This window comes from Telopea speciosissima, unplaced genomic scaffold (assembly GCF_018873765.1).
Source record: "Telopea speciosissima isolate NSW1024214 ecotype Mountain lineage unplaced genomic scaffold, Tspe_v1 Tspe_v1.0084, whole genome shotgun sequence".
Lineage (NCBI taxonomy): Eukaryota > Viridiplantae > Streptophyta > Magnoliopsida > Proteales > Proteaceae > Telopea > Telopea speciosissima.
In genome coordinates this window covers 71,911-93,109 of record NW_025317420.1, presented here as the reverse complement: position 1 = coordinate 93,109, position 21,199 = coordinate 71,911, and the positions used below count along the sequence as shown (strand labels likewise).

Genomic DNA, 21,199 nt, shown 5'->3' with positions numbered 1-21,199 from the left:
CACTACTTGATTGCATGGTCTCTACACCAGCGTCTGGGCCAATGGAGAAGCGCCTCTAGGTATCCATCCAGAGGCAGGGGCATCATTTCCCGATGCCCTTTGAGAGGGCATAGGGGACACAAGCTCCCAATATAAATATATTTTACATGTTTTTAAAAATCAGAAATGAATAGTAAATAACAAATCAAACTGTAAAATGAAAATCATTTGATATTGTTGGATTGGGTCAGACCCATAATCCATTGATTTGGATTCTTATATCAGCAGTCCAAAGTACTTAGTTGAGAAAACAAAAAAGGACACCCACAACCAACATGATCTGATGAAGAGAAATTGGATTATTAATGAAATAATTTACCTTATATGTTGGCATCTCGAGGGTGAAAATTTCACCTTTCATGAGGGGTGAGGTAGTCATTTTGCCTCCACCATGTGGGCATGGATTCCCCACCCCCACCCCCACAGAGAACATTTTCCCAAATCAAAATTAAGCTCCTCATTACTTTGACTTTAAGTCCTGATTTTTAATTTATTTCTTTTCTTATATGGAGAACCAATGGTACACAAAGCAAAAGGTGAAATTAAATAACCAAAAAACAATACCAGTCATCCAAAGTTTCTCTTTTCTTCTAGACTTTAGATGTGAAAAGTCATCAAAGTTGAGAAAGGATGTTCAACATGTCTGGGCGTGGTTTACACTCGGCTTCCAAGGGCTGAGCTTTGGGTAAGGTGAGCCCTACTGTTCCTTCTTCCATGTCCACCATTTCTTCTCCAACTCTCTCCCACTCAAAGCATTGAATCAATGAACCCAAGGCCAACCCAATCAAACGCATGGCCACACCCTCACCAGGGCAACCCCTCCTCCCTGAACCAAAAGGCTTAAGCTTGAACCCATCCCTTTGCCCTTCAATTCCTTCCATCCTTTCTGGTTTGAACTTTGTAGGTTCCACCCATATCTAATTAGGATCATTTTGTATGGCCCATTCATTCACCAATAGCATCGTGCCACGTGGGATTTTAAAACCTCCAACAGTACACTCTTTTGAGGATTCATGAGGTTCTAGTAGAGGGCCTGCTGGGTACATTCTAAGTGTTTCATTGATGATGCAATGGAGGTATGGAAGATTAGCCAGATCAGATTCATCGAGTAGTCGATTTTGTCCTACATGGATATCGATCTCCGTTTGCGCCTTTTTGAGGACTTTTGGATGGTTTAGTAGAAGTGACATTGCCCATTCCATGGTTTCTGCTGTAGTACTTGTTCCAGCTGCTAGCAATACCTTCATGAACAGATGCAATTACAAATCATGTTAGAAATTTCTGGTCTCTCTTTAATAGATTATAGTTTGTTATGCTTTCATCTTTAAAATCTTGTATATGAAACATAGAAGAAACACGAAGAAATAAAACAAAGTCAAGCAAGGATGACACAGAGAATTAACGTCGTCCACACACCAATTTGGTATACTAAATCCACGGGCAAAGCTGAAAATGATCCATTAATTTAATGAAAAAGAAATTATAGTGGAGATCTCTTAAGAACACCAAAAGTCGCATCAAGAACTTTATCTAGAAAATCCTAACACAAAAATGTCCAAATCTCACTTTTCTCTCTTGCTTACACAACAAGACAATAAAACAAGATAATACTCCTTCAAGTCGAGTTGATTCTATAGAAAAAAAGCGTCAAAAGAAACTTCATTTTTTGCTAAGATTACAAAAGATTGGACATAGACTAATCATTTGACTAAAAAGATTTAGGGGTTAACGTGGGCATTGCACAAGTGGTTGAGGTTATCAATAAGGAGATACTCTTATTTTCAACTATAGGTGATGGAAAGTGAAAGTTAGTAATTTAGTATGTTAGGTTTTGAGATTTTATAGGCCAAAAGATCAGTTACTCAAAGAGGAGATATGGCTCATAGGTTCCCTAGTGTAATATCCCATAAAATATTTATTGTGAAGAGTTTTATAAAGATTTGCTCGCATCATCAAAATCAAAATCTTTGAAAAAACATCCCAAAGGTTAGATTTGGAGGCCCAACACAACCAAACCATATTGCTTTAACAAAGTCAAGAAATGGAAAATGACACAAATTAAGTTTCAAGATTAACACCACACCATGAACAATTAGTATTCACTAGAAGATATAATAACAGCCAACTTAGAATGGACAGGTATAATAATTAGTAACAGATCTTTGGAAGATTTGAGTTGAACCTACTTCATGGGTAGTGCCCAAGAGTTATCTTATTTTCTATATTTTTCTACTTCTATTCTAATGGTTGTATATAGAACAATATTTGTTCTCAAGTCACTAGTATGAATAGATGACATCTACTTTATCAATCTTTGACACTTTTATGTTTTCGTGCAAATCTTTAATGGGCAAGAGATCTTTACTTGGTCGCATGGTCTCTATACAAGTGTCTAGGTCAATGGGTGAGCATGTCTGGATATCTACTCAAGGGCAAAGACGTCATTTCATGGTGCCTTATGTGAGTGCATGAAACACTAACAAGTAGAGATTTTTTTTTCCATTTTCTATATACAAATAAATCATTTAAAATCAACCTATTGATATAGCCCTTGATACTCCTTTGTAGCATTGGTGTTTTTTAAGTCCTTGATCTCTATCAAGTTGTGAAATACCCCTAATTATAAGTTCACTAGAATGGGAAAAAAATGATGGTATCCCTCAATTGTAAGTCCCACATCAATTAGAAATATATTTTTAGTAGTAAATAATTCATTAAAAAAGTTTCCAAAGTAGCAACCAGAGAGACCTACAGCAAAAAGTTCCTCAAAACCAAAGCCTTTTAACAAACCATCCCACAAAAGCATGCCACCAATTGAAATTCACAATCAAAAATCCACTTTGATTTTTCTTTTTTCTTTTTTCCCTTTTGGGTTGAGCACTTTGATATTTTAATATGAAGTTAAAAAAAAAAAATCATTTCAACTAGAATGGACCCTAAGTGGCAAACAACTTCCTTAAACCTCACAGAAGCAAGAGACTGTATCATGTGTGATCTTTAAATTTCAAAAAAAATCATTTCACTGGGAGTTCACACAAATTGTGTGGTATTGAGAATCTATGGTTTCTTTTCTTTTTTTCTAAAAGAAGATGGGTAATATTAAGACGTTGGGACCCATTTGTTATGATAAAAAAAATCAGAAACCCAACTTAAAAAATTCACCAGAACAGAGGAACAGGGCTGGTTCGCCTCTTTGTTGGAGACACGACTGGTGAGTTTGGGGAAGATGATTGGTTTGTTAAAGATAGGGTGAACGGATAAAAGAATCATTTCATGTCCAAAGTAAAACCCATATCATCACTTAACGTTTACTTTCTAACAGACTGTTACTTTTGTATTTTTTGTTTTAAAATAGAATGAATGTACATGATGGTTTTTTGAAACTTATTGGATTTATTATTAATTTAGGCAACGTAAAGGGAGTATATATGTAATTTTCTTTTTATTTTTTTAACTTTTTTTTTTTATCCAGCTTAGCTAATCCTAAATACCACTAAGCCCATCATGGTTGATAAAAAATTGTTATTATCTATTACCACTTGCCAAGTGACATATAAGTGGGTCCAAATGTGAGGACAATAAGAATGTGTTTGGTTAAGTTTCACCCTCAAAACAAGTAAGAGATAAGGCTCAAAAACTTAAAAAATGAATCCAAATGATAGTCTATTTAAAAAATTAACTCCATTTTATTTCACTAATAAAATGGCATCTTTTTTTTTTTTTAAATTAACTTTGGACTCACTTTTAATCACTTTTCTTGCTTATCTTAAATTGAAATGTAACCAGAAAGCTAGCTATGTGGGGTTCCTTGTAACACAATCACAAAGACCCATAATTAATACAATAGAGAGAAAGAAATTAAGATATATCTTACCAATATGATGCCTATGATGATCTCATCAGTATAATACTCTGGTTCAGTTTCTTGCAGTGATAACAAAACATCTATCAAGGTCTTCTTTCTCTCTCCAAAACCATCTGAAGAAGAAGAAGAAGAACTCATTCTTTCCATCCTTTGCTGTTTAATCAATTCTTGCATAAACCCATCTCTCTTTTGCTGTAATCTCATCAATCTCTTCTCTAATCCCTTAAATCCAATCCATCTCAAAACTGGTAAAAAATCTCCAATATTAGAAGCACCAGCCAAAGCAAAAGTTTCTTTAACAATCTCTCTAAACTGCCTTGTTTCCTCTAATTCCTCTTCATTACTTCCATAATACCTTTTTCCAGCTATCATCATCATCATAAGATTAAGACTTAACTCGAAAATTTTCGATTTCAATTCAACTCTTTCACATGAATTTCCTATAAGCTTTCTTATAAAGTATTGTAGTTCATTGGCTCGAATGCTAGAGAACATTTGGAGACGATTTGAAGAGAAGATTTGAAGACTAACCATGCGTCTAAGGTTGCGCCAGTGAGGGCCATAAGGAGCCCAAACTAGGCTGGTGTAATTGTAACCAAGGTGTTTTCCGGCGAGGAGACGAGGTCGGTTGGCAAAGATAATGTCATTGGTTGAAAGACATTCTTGTGCCACCGCCAGCGAGGAGACATGGAGGATACGGCGAGAACCGAATCGGAGTAGTAAGACGGAGCCGAATCGGACGAAAATGTTTGCTAGGGCTTGATGCAGTGGTTTGTTTGAAGAGGTAGAGATGGCCGATGATGGGTAAGCTTAGAGGACCACTAGGTGGAAGATTTTTGGTCCTATAGAGGAAATGTTTGGAGAGGAGAAAGAGAGCTAGCAAGAGTAGGCAGTAGTAGAAATGTTGAATCTCCATGGAAGTTTAGAAGTAAAATCAATGAATGAGTGTTTATGAGATTAGAAATCAAGGAACATCAGTGACTAATGCAATCCTTTCCCTTTTTCTTTTTTTTGTTGTTCCATAGAATCTTCTATTTTAGTGACTGGGAAATCTGTCACAATTGCGTCATTCGTGCCAAAAGTAGGATTAAATTTTCCTGCAAACCGGGCCTGGTTATGGTCCAATCGAAGCCCACCACGTGGTGGGCAATTAAAAAAATGGACTATGCTTTTGGTGATTATTACGGATGTAAACAGGTCGGATTCGGTTCAGATAGTGCTATATTCGCATTCGCATCCACATCCGATTAGCTTCCGGACAACGAATACGGATACGGATTGGATATTTTATCTGTTTACATGTAAATATAGCTTTTTGGATAGCTATAGCCTATCCGTATTCGTATCCGTTTAGCTTTCGGACGGATTCGGATAATGCTAAATGGATATGGACACGGATACGAAAATGGATTTTGACTATTCATTTACACCCCTAGTGATTATTATCTTAACTTATGTTACCATTTTATGTAGGATATGTTGTCCCAAGGTTATAACTTAAATATGTAACTGTTTGAATGAAGTTACAATCATTTAATGCAAATGTTGGTTGAAGGGAATAGTCATGAAGCATCACAGTAACGGCATCAATAGCTGAGCCGCTCTGTTAGCAACCAATATTCACTGTACTGGAGTCTGAGGTCAGTGGTGGAGTTGCAGCAGCATTGAAGACCCAAGCTTGTGAGATCTCATACCAAGATTGCTTAAATCTGATTTATTTTGAAGGAATTATGTTTCAGTCAACCTAATTTGGTGTGCACGAGTGCTGTCAAAATCGTTTTGAATGAAAATATTTTTTTAGACATCAAAATAAATAAATATTTTATCGCACTTTTGGTTTTTAGCAATGTTTTAACATATTAAGATTTATGGAATTTATAGATTTAAGAAAAATCTCAGCATTTAAAAGTAAAAAATTGTTCCTACCATCTAAAATCCAGTTTTTGTTCTTGACTTGGGGGTTATTTTTTATCCTTTTAGAATTTGATTTTTTTAAAACTATTTTTATTGGTTCAAATAGGGGGTATTTGCTTATTTACAAATAATATCTTAAGTAAATGTTATAAAAACATTTACTTAAATGAAATTAGGCATAAACAAATGGTTTTCCTGGTTTCTAACAAAAATAAGTGTTTGTCCAAGTTTCTCACTAAGTCAAACTTCTATTTGGACTTTGTTTTTGCAAAATCTGATATGTGTCATTGTGTTTAAATGGCTTAAAATAGGTTGAGTACCAAGTTTCAGGTCCAAACTAGGTTTAAAACCCATTGAAACCAGCCTTCAAGTTAAAAAAAAATAAAAATAAAAACATCAACTCGCTGAGATCGCGGCCCAACTTGATTTTTTGAATGGACGAAATCGAGTTCTTGAACCTTGCCGTCAATTTGTGCTTTATTTGAATCCCTAATCTACCTCTGATTTGCATTGTCTGTCATCTATCTCTACTATTACTATGTATGTTATTTAGTTACAACGTAACAGATGTGTTTTTCAAGATACTCAACCTTCACCTTATGATCTATTGCTTTTTTCTACTCCTACCTTATCTAATTCTTCAGATTGCTTGTTATTGATTTCCCTTGCTGAATATTGAGCCTTGCCGACTGGGGATCAACCAATTCTTATATATTATGGCTCTTTGAGGAGGGCACTTCTTGTAGTGGATGGGCTTTTGTATTACTATATAATTCCATTTTTCACTATGTTGCTTCGAGTTTTGGTATTATAGGGCAAATGTTGGCACTGAAGGCCAGAGGGATCTTGCAGAGATTATAGCAGGTCATGGCAAAAGGATACAGAGCAATAGAGGTGTGGGTAAAATAGTCCCTAAATATCCAAATGGTTAATGCAAGACACTCATATTGGTTGGCCCTTAGATTTGTTTAACCTTTTGTTAGCTATATCTTCTCTAATGACTTGTATTAAGTTCTGTAGTCTTAACTTTGGATTATATTTAATTTTTATATATGTTCTCATGCTTTCCCTCCCGTACCTGCTGTTACTCTTTCAAAAAAAAAAAAAATCTTTCTTTTCTACCATCCTCCTACTAGAAAGGTGTTGGTCACCATGGATGTTGTCTTTCAGGAGTCGGAGACTTACTTTCTACCGTCGGTACCTCTGCAGGGGGAGACTCAAAGTAATGAAGAGGTCCCGCTGATTGCTCCTTTAGATGTTGAGATACCAATCATTGGAGATGTTTCTATTGAACTAGAGGATGGAGTTACAAGTCAAGAATAAGAAGTGGGACAGATTGAGCAACACGTGCAGGGGGAGAGACTTGCGAAACAGAAATACACTCGAGGAACTGATTTTCCTATAGATGGTCCTTGGTACAAAGAGAAAGAAACCACCACTGCTGCACCACCTATGCAATTGGCATCTGTTCCTACTCCAAATCTTGCTCCTAGTCATACTTCGGGTAAGCCCCCTCTTGATCCTAGTCTTGATTTACCCATTGCTGTTCGCAAACAAAAAAGAAGTTGCACTCAACATCCTATCTCAAACTTTGTTTCCTACAACTCTCTGACTCCTGCCTTTCATGCTTTCATATCCTCTTTGTCCTCTGTTTCTATACCTAACACTTGGCAGGAAGCAATAGCTGAACCAAAATGGAAGGAGGTAATGAATGAAGAAATGCTTGCCCTTACGAAAAATCAGACCTGGGATTTGGTAAGTTCTCCACATGGGAAGAGACCTGTTGGTTGTAAATGGGTGTTTGTTGTGAAGCACAAGGCTGATGGTTCTGTGGATAGATACAAGGTGAGATTAGTTGCCGGGGTTCACTCAAACCCAAGGAATTGAGCAAAGATGAATACTGTACAGATCATCATTTCTTGTGCTGTACATCAAGGATGGGAACTTCAACAACTCGATGTGAAGAATGCCTTCCTACATGAAGACTTGGAAGAAGATGTCTACATGGAGGTACCCTCGGGTTTTACCTCTTTAGAGACTCGGGGGAAAGTGTGCAAGTTAAAGAAGGCCCTGTATGGTCTGAAGTAGTCCCCAAGGGCTTGGTTTGGCCGATTCCACAAGGCTATTATCGCAGATGGGTATAAGAAAAGTAATGTAGACCACACATTGTTTGTTAAGAGAGTGGGACAGCAAGTTACCCTTTTGATTGTCTATGTTGATGACATAGTAATTACAAGCAGTGATGCACATGAGATTCAGAAGTTAAAAGCTTATTTGGGCACAGAGTTTGAAGTCAAGGATTTGGGCAAATTGAGGTACTTCCTAGGGATTGAGGTTGCTTATTCAGCTAAGAGCGTATCTCTCTCTCAAAGGAAATATACCTTGGATTTATTGAAAGAGACAGGGATGCTTGGGTATAAACCAACAGATACCCCTCTGGAGCCCAATACACATTTGAAGAGTAAGGAAGGTGAGCCAATGGACAAAGGAAACTATCAGAGGTTAGTGGGTCGATTGATTTACCTCTCACATACCCGGTCAGACATCACATCTGTTGTAAACCTTATCAGCCAATACATGCATGATCCTCACTCTTCTCACTTGGAAGCAACACACAGAAATCTCCGTTACCTCAAGTCAGCTCTGGGGAAAGGAGTATTGTTCTCTCCACACGGCCATCTCCGGATAGAAGCATACACTGATGCAGATTGGGCCAGAACTCCTGATGATAGGAAGTCCACATCTGGATATTGCACATTTGTTGGAGGTAACCTAACTACTTGGAGAAGCAAAAAATAAGTTGTTGTGGCTCGATCTAGTGTTGAAGCTGAATTCTGAGCTATGGCATAGAGTATTTATCAGCTTCTTTAGCTTAAGGAGCTTCTTCAAGACTTGGGGATGAGTGCTAATCTTCCTATGCGACTCTACTATGACAGCAAGTCAGCAATCAACATTGGTCACACCCCAGTCCAACATGATCGGACCAAACATGTTGAGATTGACCAGCACTTCATCAAAGAGAAGCTGGAACAAGGAATTATTTGTATTCCATTTATTCAGTCTAGTAAATAGTTGGCTGATATCCTTACCAAAGGAATCAGTACAAAATTGTTCTTTCCTACTGTTAGCAAGTTGGGCATGTTTGATAAGTATGCATCAACTTGAGGGGGAGTGTTGTAATATGGGTCCAAGGGTAAATCTATCCATGGGGGTATTCTTGTATGTGGGTTTTAGCCCCAGATTGCTTAGTTATATTTTTGTCATATGATTTCAATATTATAAATAAAGGCTGGGCTATGATCACATTGATCAAGCCAGTATTCAAGAAAGTGCACAAATCACACCTGTCTTATTAGTCACCATTTTGCTCTGAAATATGGTAGTTTAGTTTATTATCTACTTTTCTTATAATCTGATATAGTTTCGGTTTAATTTCCATATTCTTTTGTTGTTATAATTTATCCATAATCATCCCATCACACCATCTAGTTTAGTATAGGCTTCTTGTGGTTTAATTTTATTGATAGTTCTGAAATTTCAACTTGAATTCTATGTTTAGTTCAACAGACAATTATTTTTAGAATTATTGAATTTCTCTCTCTAGATCCATATTCTATTCATATCAAGTTTTTCTATTTTAAAGTCTAGTTCACTGTTTAACAGTCTCTAACTTGGATCTATGATGCTGGAATAGCTCATTGATAAAGCTTTAAATAAGCTTAACCTTCCTAGCTCTTGTCAGACTGATCTGTGATCAGCTAACTTGAGTGTGATCGACAGGTTGTTTGGTCATAGAATGTGGAATTAAAAAGGTAGGAATGGATTGTTTAATTTGCTGAGAGAATTAGATGTGATAGCCAGAGAAAATTGATTTTTTTTCCCTCTTGAAATTGAAAGGAAGTGAGGGTTACATGAACAGATTAAAGTAGGTTTAATCCAGCATAACATTTCTGAAACTGTAACTTTTTCTCTGATTTTCCATGTGTGCTGAAGCTATATAAAAGTCTTAGGGTTCTTATCTTGTTTAATCACATTTTTGTTCTTCCCAACTGTCTACTCAGATTTGTATTATGCCATGAGGGACCCCTTCTTTTGGGCTCTTTTAACATCTTATGGTGTGCATTACCACTGCAACTGTGATCCATTTTATATTCGAAATACAAGTGAGATTTTGTTTTTTGTGGTATTTGAGACCATGGCACCCACAAAGATCGACACTAGGGGTGTGTACATGGGCTGAAATGGGGCTTGCACTATAGATTTCAGGATGATCCCAACCTGATCATGGGCCTAATATCATTTTAGTTCAGGCTTAATGAGTTGGCCTACGAATACTCTTAATTGTGGAATTGCCAAAATCATTGTAAGTAAATTAAAATTTGAAATTCCATGTCTGGAGTTGTAAGGTGTGCAAAGCTGATATACTTAGAACATTTCAACCAGTGTTATAAGAATCGGGATTGGATTGGCCGAATCTGATCGTGATTCTGGCCTATCCAAATTGGTTGTTCTGTATTGGATTTCTAGGGCTAGGGCACATTTTGGCCAATTCTGGCTTATTCTTGACTGATCTAGACCGATGACCGGGATTGATTTGGATTCTGATTTTGTTCTTTTTAACTTGATTTCAATGGGACTCCAGCCTTCATCTGATTATGTGAAGGGATATATACGCTGAGCAATCCAAGGCGAGGAGGACAAAAAAAGATTGTTAAAAGAAGCAATTCAAGACTTTGAGTAAAAGACAAGAATATTTAGAGATATCCTTGATGATATGCAGAAGCTTGACTTGAGCAAAGGAGGAAATTAGAACCCCATCTGGGCATGTTGCTTTGCAAACTCTTTTAGTAGAACATACTGATGTTTACAATTTGACAATTGGACTGTAAAACTTTTAATCACGTGGATATTTTTATTAGTTAAATTACATCATTTCGTAAAGATATTTTCATTATTAAATTTAAGAAATATTGATTGTAATGGACTAAAATATGATTTTGATTTCTAATCTAATGAAATGTAATGTCAATTACATAAGTAGTGGGGTTATAGTATAAATGGCAATTCTATAATTATTGGTAACAGCATAAGAATCTATTTCCAGAAACAGGTTTTATCAAATGCCATTGGTGTTTCAAATGTGTTCTGGAAACGTTTCCGGAACAGGTTTACCAAACGTTATTCCACACCCCCAAAAACGGTTTCTCAACATAAAAATGGAAAAAGACTGTTTTTTGCTATTTCTCAACACAGAAACAGCAGAAGTGTTATCAAACGGTACCTTTAGTCTCGAGTTGTGTTTGTCTCTCTCTCTCTGGATTTTTTCCGGACAAAGGGCTCACACGTGCTTTCCTCTTCTCAGTCTCTATCTCCTCCACTCTTCTTCGCACAAACCCTACCCTCTTTCTCCGTTCTCATTCCATTTAGAAACGCCATTTCTATCTATCTGACTCGCACGCATTTTAATCATTAGTTATCTCATATTTACTGTCGAAGACAATACATCCTACAAAGCAGCTTCAGGTATTTCTTAAGATTATTGTTATACTATTATTACTCACTTTTATTTTTAAGAATCTCTGTATACTAAACTAAGCTTTCTTTCTTTCTTTTGAATTTATATTCAAACCTTTAATGCTTACAATTGCAGATGGTCTCTGTCTCCCTATCTTTTCTCTCTCCCTCACCACCAGGCTTGGAGTGGAGCGAACAACAACACAGAAACAGACACATTCAACGAATAGATTAGTTTTGTAATTTTAGTATTTTTCTTATTTTTTTTGGTTGCGTTTTATGCTTTCTCTGTTAAATTTAATTTCCTTAGTTTTCTGCTTGAATTTGCTCAGAGCACTAGCTGGATTCACACTATATATTAGTGAAGGCTCGGTCTTTTTCTTTGGGATACTAATACTTATTACTCAGTTACTGTTAATTTGCAATGATGTCCATACATAGCAGTTCTCCTAGCCAATTACGATAGCAAGAACTAGTCCTAGCTCTAAGAGTATAAATAAAGGGGAAATGTGGTGCACATTGTTGCTAGTACATGCCCTCTCATACTCTCTCTCCTCCCTGACAGTATCTGACACTCTCACTTTTCTTTGACCATGTGGGCCTTGTATATGAATTGTCAAGCATTTTCTATCGTGCGCCAGTTGGTTTGGCGTGGGAGATGCAATATACTTGGGTGGTATGTAGATACCTCCTGCATAAATAAATTTACATCTTCAAAAGTTCACATACAATCTGTACATATAGAAAAATGTTGAACAAGGTCGGTCGCTAGTCTTGCATCTGTTTATGAACTGCTCCATTTAGCTTCCATTTCTACATCTAAAGCCAGTTATGATCGTTTTTTGTACAATCACTCCAGAATCCCAAGGTGCTCAACAAAATGCCAAAGTGAGTGGTGTCATTGGACAACTAATTATATGGGGCCCTCTAATGATGTCAGCGTAGTTGCTGAAGTGGCAATAGCAAGACGATGTAGCAGAGCCACGTGGCAGCACTGCTAGCGCAGCCAAGCCAGCCAGGCCAAGCATGCAAAGCCATGGGACCACGCAGTATAGCCGGCCACCCAGGGCTAGTGTGCATGCAACACACAAGGGGCAGGCTTCCACGTACGGTGGCAGCATGACTGTAGAGGTCCCCGCTTGTGGGTGCCTAGCCATGAGCCACAATCAATGCATCTTGTCTCATGACTAAGGCATTTGATGCGTGTCTTGTGTTCAACGGATAATGGCATAGGCGGCCTCAAATGAGCTGTTCTTGGGTTACAAAACCCTGAGACACAAAATGACATGATGTTAATCAGTTCCAAAGTTATGAGAACCATTGGATCAAAATTCAAGAGCTCAGATCCACTTTCAACGAGCTTGATTGGAAAGCGCATTGCGCATTAGTCACAATAGAAAAACTGCTCCCAAGCAAGCTCTGATTCGTCGCTGATAGAGATTATATGTACGCAGCGCCACAATAAATCAAATCATGATCCGATGTATCACACGTATACTGTGTGCACATCAAGGATTTCTATTTTTGGCTTGTTATTCATCCTGTGCCTTGTTCTCTCCGTCACGCAATCGATCGAACCTTAATCCATCTGCATTCTGGAGCAAAGATTGGACTCTCCATAAATGACCCGCTGGACTGCCATGCACCCCTATGGTCCTAGATTCCATTCTAAAAGATCTTGGTCATTCCCCCTTTGCCCTAATTAGATGTTTCAGGTCAAGTGGCCATAACTTAGTCATTATAAGTCTATTTTGCCCCCAGTTTTTGCAAAATGCTCTAAATTGTCCCTAGAATGTGATTAAAGGGTGTTGGAGCTTTGGCTATTGATGTTATCATTGTTGTCAACATGGTCAAATAGTCAACACACTCACAAAGTGGTTTTGGGGTTGTTGTAAAAGGTCATTGGCTTAGTTTTCAAGGCCTCGCCTAGGCGCCTAGGCAAGCGTCTTGGATTCCTTGGTCATCTTGAATTTTTACCCACTCCAACGCCTTAGGTCGCCTAGATGTAGTAACAACTATGGTCATTGGTAAATGACATGTGTGGAAGATTAGAGTAGGGCAGAGTAGAGAGGCTCGCAGGCATATTGATGTTGTGGTTAGCTTGATGAGGATGCAGGCACTAGTCCTAGTGTGCATGAGGAGTTGTTGCCGAAGGTCAGGAAGTGTTGCCAAAGTTGAAAAATGAAGTTATGCAAGGAAGACTATATGTTTATGTTGTAGCGGTAACTTCATGGGGATTTTGGGGTAACCTTTAGTTGGTTTTTATGGAAGATTAAAACATGAGAAAGAAATTCATTTGAGTCATCTTTCCAACCATTCAAATTTCGGATCAATCTGACATGAGATTTGGAAGTTATAGCAAAAACATCCTACATGGTCTATTGTGTTTTAGGAAGGCAGTGTTCTGCACATCAATCAGCTACAAGGCCAGTTTTGAGGTCCATGCATTGTTCTTCAGTTGAAGGTGGTTTCATAAGAAATGTATTCCTTTGAATACTCTTTACACAGAAAATAGAATTGGGTCAATTGGAGGTTGAGCGAAATAGATATGGCCTTTTGAATAGAAGTGTGTAATTATCCATAATTGTCAACGAGCCACTGTCGGTCAGCAATGCCTAGATGTCGACCCAAAGTGTCCTAATGTCGAGTTTGATGTCTGAAATGCTCAACAACCAAAAGATTTTGTTTGATACTCCAAGGGGTACCTAGACAATGAGCTACATTTGAGGGAAGGTGCCTCATTGTCGAGTCGGGCCTTTTGAGTGGCGAGCGACATCAACTCGTGACGTTTTCAGTTCATCTGACTTTGGATCAATTTTTTAGCATGTTTCAGGCCGAATTAGAGGAAGTCTATTTCTAGCATAGTTGTAAATCTTGAAGTTATCTTTCCAATGAAACTAGAATCAGTTCAATTGGACTTATATTGAAAGAGATATCATTTTGGCAACATTCCGTAGACACTGGTCTAAACTAAACTTTTGGACCATGCACAGGATTGGGGCTATTGTTTGTCTACTTAATAAAGGGTCTCTTTGGTATGATTTTTATTTATATTTAAAAACTTTTGTTTTGGCATCATAAGCTTGTTAAGGATGTTATTGATTGTATGTTAATGCAAGCATGCAGGTCTTCTGTCACCCTCCAGTTACTATTGTCAGCTTTGGTCAGGATTCTGTAAGGTGATGGTTTCTTCTAGAGCTTCTCTATCTGTGGTCTGGATTCTAATTCCTGCTTTTTTACTTTGCTACCAGTGTAGGCATCAATGGCATCATCCCAATGTCCTCACAACATCAAGAACCTTCCTTTGTGTTAGTGAGGGGCTCAGACCAGATCTGGTGGTCAAGAAACAGGAAGTGTACCCACAGAATGTTGATCTTCCATCCATACTGCCAAAGAACAAGAAAAAGCCTTATCCAATCCCACTCAAAAAGATCCAGCAGACAGCAAGGGCTGGCAAAAAAATCGCTGAAATGGGAAAAGAGAAGCCTCTTGAGCCTAAAAAAATGGAATAATTATGCCTGATCTGATTCATGTTGCTTATGATGTATTGGAGGCCTGGAAAATTTTGATAAGGGGACTGGGGTAGCTTTTACATGTTGTTCCTATCTATGGTTGCAGGTAACTAGTATTTGTTTTGTAGTAATTGCCACATTGTTTCTGCTAATTCATATTTTCCATAATTATTTAGCTAGTCAACCCTTGATTCCACAAATCTGGGAGGAGAGGGGTGGAATTTGTTTGATCAGGCCGGTTGAGGCTAGATGTAGCATAGGTCTAAGGGCCTTATGCCCCCTGGCCTGTAGTTTAGCCCATATCTGCCTATGTCAGCTAGAGTGCAGGCAGATCCCTTCTTGTGATTTCTTCAGTGATGATATATTTATATGTATTTGTACAAACATTTTATGATGCAAATCAACTTTGGCTCAGTATGGTAGCCTGTTTATATATTAAGTGAAAAGGCTTAAGCCATACTGAAAACAAAAGCATTTCTTTTTCTACCCAAAAGAAAATAATTTGTATTATATATGCACTTAAATAGTGGAGATCATTGAATTTGTACATATCTATATAATCTTCTATGTATGTCTAATATGTATTAATGTCTAATATGTATTACAAGTTTACCAAACAAATATATATATATATATATATATATATATATATATATATATATATATATATATATATATATATATGTGTGTGTGTGTGTGTGTGTGTATTACAAGTACTCTATTATACATATGTCAAAATTGGGCAGGGCGGGTAAGTATATCTGTAGCCCAAGCCCAACTCTAGTTTCACCAGGCTTTCACTATGTTCAATCCAGGCCTGATGGGTTTGTTTTGAAGACTCTAGCCCACTCCCACCCAAATGCAGGCTTGGCCGTGTGTTTCCACCCCTACACATTCCTAATGTATTATATTTTCTCTTTGCAGTGACTGCTCTGAAGTCCACGTGGGCCAGACAGATCATAATATCCAGGACTGCTATGGCCCAGATAGCCAAAAACGCAAAAGTTTCCACTCATGGGTCAAAGGTTCTATCAATGATGTTCTTCTCCCTGTTGAATCATACCACCTTTATGACCCTTTTGGTTAGAGAATAAAGCATGAGATAAGGTTTGACTATGACAGGATTCCGACTGTTGTGGAGTGGTGCATCCAAGCAGGGGTGGATTTACCAGGATACCCTTCACGCAGAAGAACCGAACCCATTAGAATGTCTGGGAAGAAAGTGATCGACCGAGGTGGATTTGTTGAGGAGCCAAAACCATGTCAATCTGGAGACTCTTACTCACTCATGGAACTTGATACATTTGAGGATCATGTTATGCGTTTTTCACCTCCTGCAGCATCTAATGTTTCAAAAATTGCATAGGAGACTCTCGATGCGTACGAGAAGGTGAGATGAGGTGTGAGGAAGTTGATGAGGAAATATTCAGTGAAAGCATGTGGGTATTGCTCTGAGGTTCATGTTGGACCATGGGGGCACAATGCAAAGCTTTGTGGTGCATTTAAGCACCAGTGGAGAGATAGGAAACATGGTTGGCAGGCTGCAACTACAGATGAAGTTGTCCCACCAAATTATGTATGGCATGTGCAGGACCCAAAGGGACCCCCATTGATAGGTTTGCTGAAGCAATTCTATGGTAAGGCTCCGGCTATTGTAGAAATGTGCATGCATGCAGGTGCAGAAGTCCCAGATAAGTACAAGCCCATGATGAGACTCGACATTGTGGTTTTCGACCTTTGATGAAGCTCGTTTAGCTGCATAAAATTGAAGATAGCTGAAGTTTATGCTCCTTGTATAACATATTATGTACAAATGTATAGTGCCACAAAGGTAATATATTTCCTTTGTCAATTTCCATTATTTGTTTAGCCTTAAATAAGCCATTGAAAAGTGCAGCCTCTGAACAAGGGTTGGCGAGCTTGGACTAGAACATGAGTAAGGGAGGGTGGCACCCACTGGGTATCAAATTTGTGCACCAGTTGAACTATCAAATGGCATGTATAGCATCCATGTAGGAAAGCTATGTGCCTAGTGCCTTTGCTATGGCCCTAATCTTAAAATTAGCCTCATGTAGCAGAAGTATTTGTCATATCTTAAAATGTGATAGTGTGTATTATTTTTTTACCAAAAAATATGGAAAAATATTGTGTTATTTCATCTTAGTAGTACCATCATTGTTTTTTGTATGAGTATAAATAAAGGGGAACGAATGAATCACTCTTCAAGTTGAATTTTTTAAGAGCGTACCTAGTGCATGAGGCTCCATGTACGTAGGTAGCTTTACCCCCGCTTCGTAGAGAGGTTGTTTTCTGACTCAAACTCGTGACCACTTATTCGTAATGAAGCAACCTTACCATTGCTCCTAGGTCTGCCCTCTTCAAGTTGATTTTTTTTTTTTATTAGGGAGAAAAAATGCTACTTGGTCGCTTGCGACATGTGCCCCTGTGCCTAGACACAAAGCCATGCAAAATGACTGCCACACCCCCATAGAAAAACAAAAATTCTTGAGGATGCAGTGATCATTTTGTGTGGCCTTGTGTCTGGGTGTAGGGGCCGTGCTTTACATGCAACCAGGTAGCTTTCTCTTTCCCTATTTATTATTAGTGAGAGGGTTTTCTGAGCAAGTAGGGTACTCTATTGCCTCTACACCTTACATTTAATTTTTTATTCATTATTTTTCTTTTTTGAAAAAAATAGAATAATATATGTAAGGGGTCATAGTATATGGCTATATGCCTTAGGCCTAGAGAGCCTTTTCCCTAGATGTATATACAAACCTCTATATACTTACCTAAGAAGGTCATGCTTGGCACGTTAATCAAATACTCACTTGTTGAATGCTTGGTCACGGGTTCAAGTCTTGGAAACAACCTCTTTGGAAATAGCGGTAAAGTTGCATATATTTGACCCTGCTAAACGCAGGAGCAACTGTCTTACAAGTTATCATTTTCTTTGTTTTTTGTTCTGATACAAAATGACGATTTTTTGGTTCTGTGATGTGTCAAACCTAGATATGCGTTCTGTGACCTACATGGCATCATTCATATGTTTTTTTTGGGTCATGATTACAAAAGTATCCTATTATAGGTTTGCCTTTTGGTCCGAGTCCAAGTGAATAGTTTAATGTGAAGACTTATAGGTAATTGGACACCCTGTCCTTAACAGCTAGCTTTTGAGGATGAGTTCTACCTAAGCTTCCTAACATATTTTGCACAAGAGAACCCTTTCTGCCTTAACGAAGGCCTCTCTCTCTCTCCCTCATTAAAAAATTTGATTGCAAATAAAGATTGTGGAGTCACATCATTCATATGTGGATATAATGCTTTATGATACAATAGCATCTTTATGTCTCATTTTTCTTCTCATATGAAATGACCTCATTGCCCTCCAATATATGCTATCTTTTTATCGTACCGCATTGATGCATTCCTCTATGAAGACTATGATACTTGTTCAGGAAACCCTCTCCCTTAATTTTTTGTCAGGACAAGAACTTGTTTTTTGGTCGTGTAGTGCGTGCACCAATGCAAGGGCAATGAGACTGCGTACTGGAGCATTTGACAAAAATGAGAATTTTTACTTCACTAGGGATTAAAAGGTAATTTTATGCTATCCTATGTCTAGGCACAATAACCATGAGACTCGTTTGGATCAAGATCGTCTCTAGGGAGCCCTGTGCCCAGGATGCTGCCAGGGGGCATCCAACGGTTGAACTATGCCTCACACAGCTTAGCGCACGCCTAGGGATGTGTGCAGCACTGTCTAATGACTAGTAGCACCCTGGGTGCGCTTGGCTCCCTGGAGACGATCTAAATACGACTCGTCAGGATTGTCTCCAGGGAGGCGTGAGCCCAGGGTGCTGCCAGGGGGCATCTAGCACCTGAGCTGTGCCGTATACATTTTGCACATGCCTAGGGATGTGTGCGGCACAGCTCAACGGCTGGTAGCACCTTGGGCGTGCTTGGCTCCTTGGAGACGAGCTAAATTCCATGTTCTCTCTGTGATTGAAAGCTCTTCCCTCACCCAAAGAAACCTCAACTCACTCTTGCAATTCGGCCCCATTTCCATTGTTGAAGGTACGAACTCATCTCTCTGTGTGTGTGCGCTTGAGAAAACCCTTGCCAGCTACTCCTGATTTTAGGGTCTTCAGTTGTCCTCCTCCCAGTAGCCTCTCGCTGGCCCTCTCACTCTCCCTCCCCCTCCTGATTTTGTAAACCTGAGGTCCCCATCCCTATTTTGTAAACCAAGTTTGCCAACTTTGCAGGGTTTAGGAACTAAAACCGATTCTAAATAGTAACAATAACCATATTTTGCAGGGTTTAGTAACTGAAATCGATTCCTAATCTGTGACTAGTTCTATTGCTCCCGAAGCTTGCCAATACTCCTGGCATTTGGTGAGCAGATCATAATATCCAGGACTGTTATTGTCACGCCCCCATCCCAATAAGAAATAAAATACAATAAAGGGGTGACTAGGACGACATGTGTCATCCCAATAAGCTACCAGGATCACGAATGCAGTGTCCCGATACACAGTCATTAACTAACATTGATACACATTAATATCAGAGTGCGGAAGATAGGGAATATAATATTCCAAAGATAAGAAAATACAAGCGGAAGCGTTTACCATAAAAGTGACATCATGTTCAAACTACTAAGTGATAAATATAGTTAATAGTTTCCATCTTATTGTAACTACACAAAACTTTAAGTAAGACAGACAATGTTATTATAAGGCTCAAGGCCCCAAAAGACAAAATAGAAAGGGACCAAGTCCCAACCATCAGTATGCCCCGAAGGCACAGTCATCACAAGGACATCCATCGCAGTGCTCCTCAGTCACCGCCTCTAGATCCTCATTACCAATGTCATCATAATCTGAGGACTGTACCTCGAGACCAGCAAGATAACCATCACCTGCATCAACATCTAAAATGGTGCGCACAAGGGGGGGTTAGCTTCACCGAGCTAGTGAGAGAGAAAAAGGGAATGCACAAACAACAACCACATAGTTATCATTGGTTCATGATGTATGCACATGTTAGATTCATTTTTCCACCTAGCACATTAACTAAGTCAATGGTGTATGTTACTTGTGACAACTCGGGAGTCACTGTGGGTCACTTATCTTATTGTCACAATGAAACCTCAATTGTCACTAGGGGGCCTACTCCGGTCGAAGCCATCAAAACCACCTAGTGGCAGACCCTGGTAACCATTACTATCATGACTGGCCTCTCTCACGCTCCATAGAATCCAGAGCTCTGGTTACCCAACACCTAAACCCCTGTTGGTAAGGGTCGTAGCATAAGGGAACAAAGATCCTAACCACAGATATACTACATATAAGTCCTATAGTCCCAAGAAGTATTCCGGGTGCATCAATGTCCCATTCCATCTATCACCCAGGTACCAGCACGACATGGCGCAAACAGACCAATATGATAGGCAATAGAAGGTAATATAAACATAACTAGGGTTCCAGCACCGGTGCTTCCCGGCACAGTCACCCGATACAAGAAAGAATACGTTTCACCATCACATTCACATCAATCAATCAAGATTTATATAATGCAAGTATGCAATATGCTTGATAATGATACTAGTAACATGATAATAAATGATAGTATATTCAAACCCAACCAATCACCCAAAACCCACTCACCTTTGCTAAGATCTATTTGCTTGAAGGACTGTCGATCCTCAAAAGCACTCTGATACGCGTCGGCGGACAAGTTGTTAAAGCCTAGGGTTAAATAAATCAAACGTAAACATTAATAGCTATGTAAATGGCTATGGAGTCCAGGGGTACCCCTGGTTTAAGTTTTAAACAAAGGCCAGACTCAAATCTGGAAAGACAACAACAGTGGTCGATTGGTACTAGTCCATCCAATGGACCAGTGGCAATGGACCAGTAGGGCTACAGCAACAAAGATCAATGAAGGGTTCATGGTCTCACACCAAAGGGGTCCCTAGGTACTGTTCTAAGCAATTCCCTATGTTAAGGTCCAGTTTTTCAATCAAGGTTGGTACTGGTTGATTGGATTGGTCTATCCAATGGACCAGTGACAATCAACCTAAAGCTTAAAATACAAGAACAGGACTAGATGGGCATGGTTCACATCATGGATCACACAAATGACCCATAGCAAGATGTTCTAGACATTGGGGTAGGTCAGAGGCAACACATGTCCAAGATCCCTGTAGTGGTCGATTGTACTGGTCCATCCAATGGACCAGTGGCAATGGACCTGTAGGATCACATCTGTAAAAATTGAAAAGGGTTTAATGGGTTCAACATAAAAGGCCTAGTACAAGGTTTTACAGGCCATGGGCTGACCAAGCTTGCAT

At 38.7% G+C, this 21,199-nt stretch overlaps 2 pseudogenes; one reads left to right on the top strand and one right to left on the bottom strand.

Moving 5' to 3' along the window:
* Positions 1–653: 653 nt before the first annotated feature.
* On the bottom strand, positions 654–4,833 carry LOC122647597 (annotated as a pseudogene).
* A 9,619-nt stretch (positions 4,834–14,452) lies between these two features.
* On the top strand, positions 14,453–16,693 carry LOC122647595 (annotated as a pseudogene).
* Positions 16,694–21,199: the final 4,506 nt, after the last annotated feature.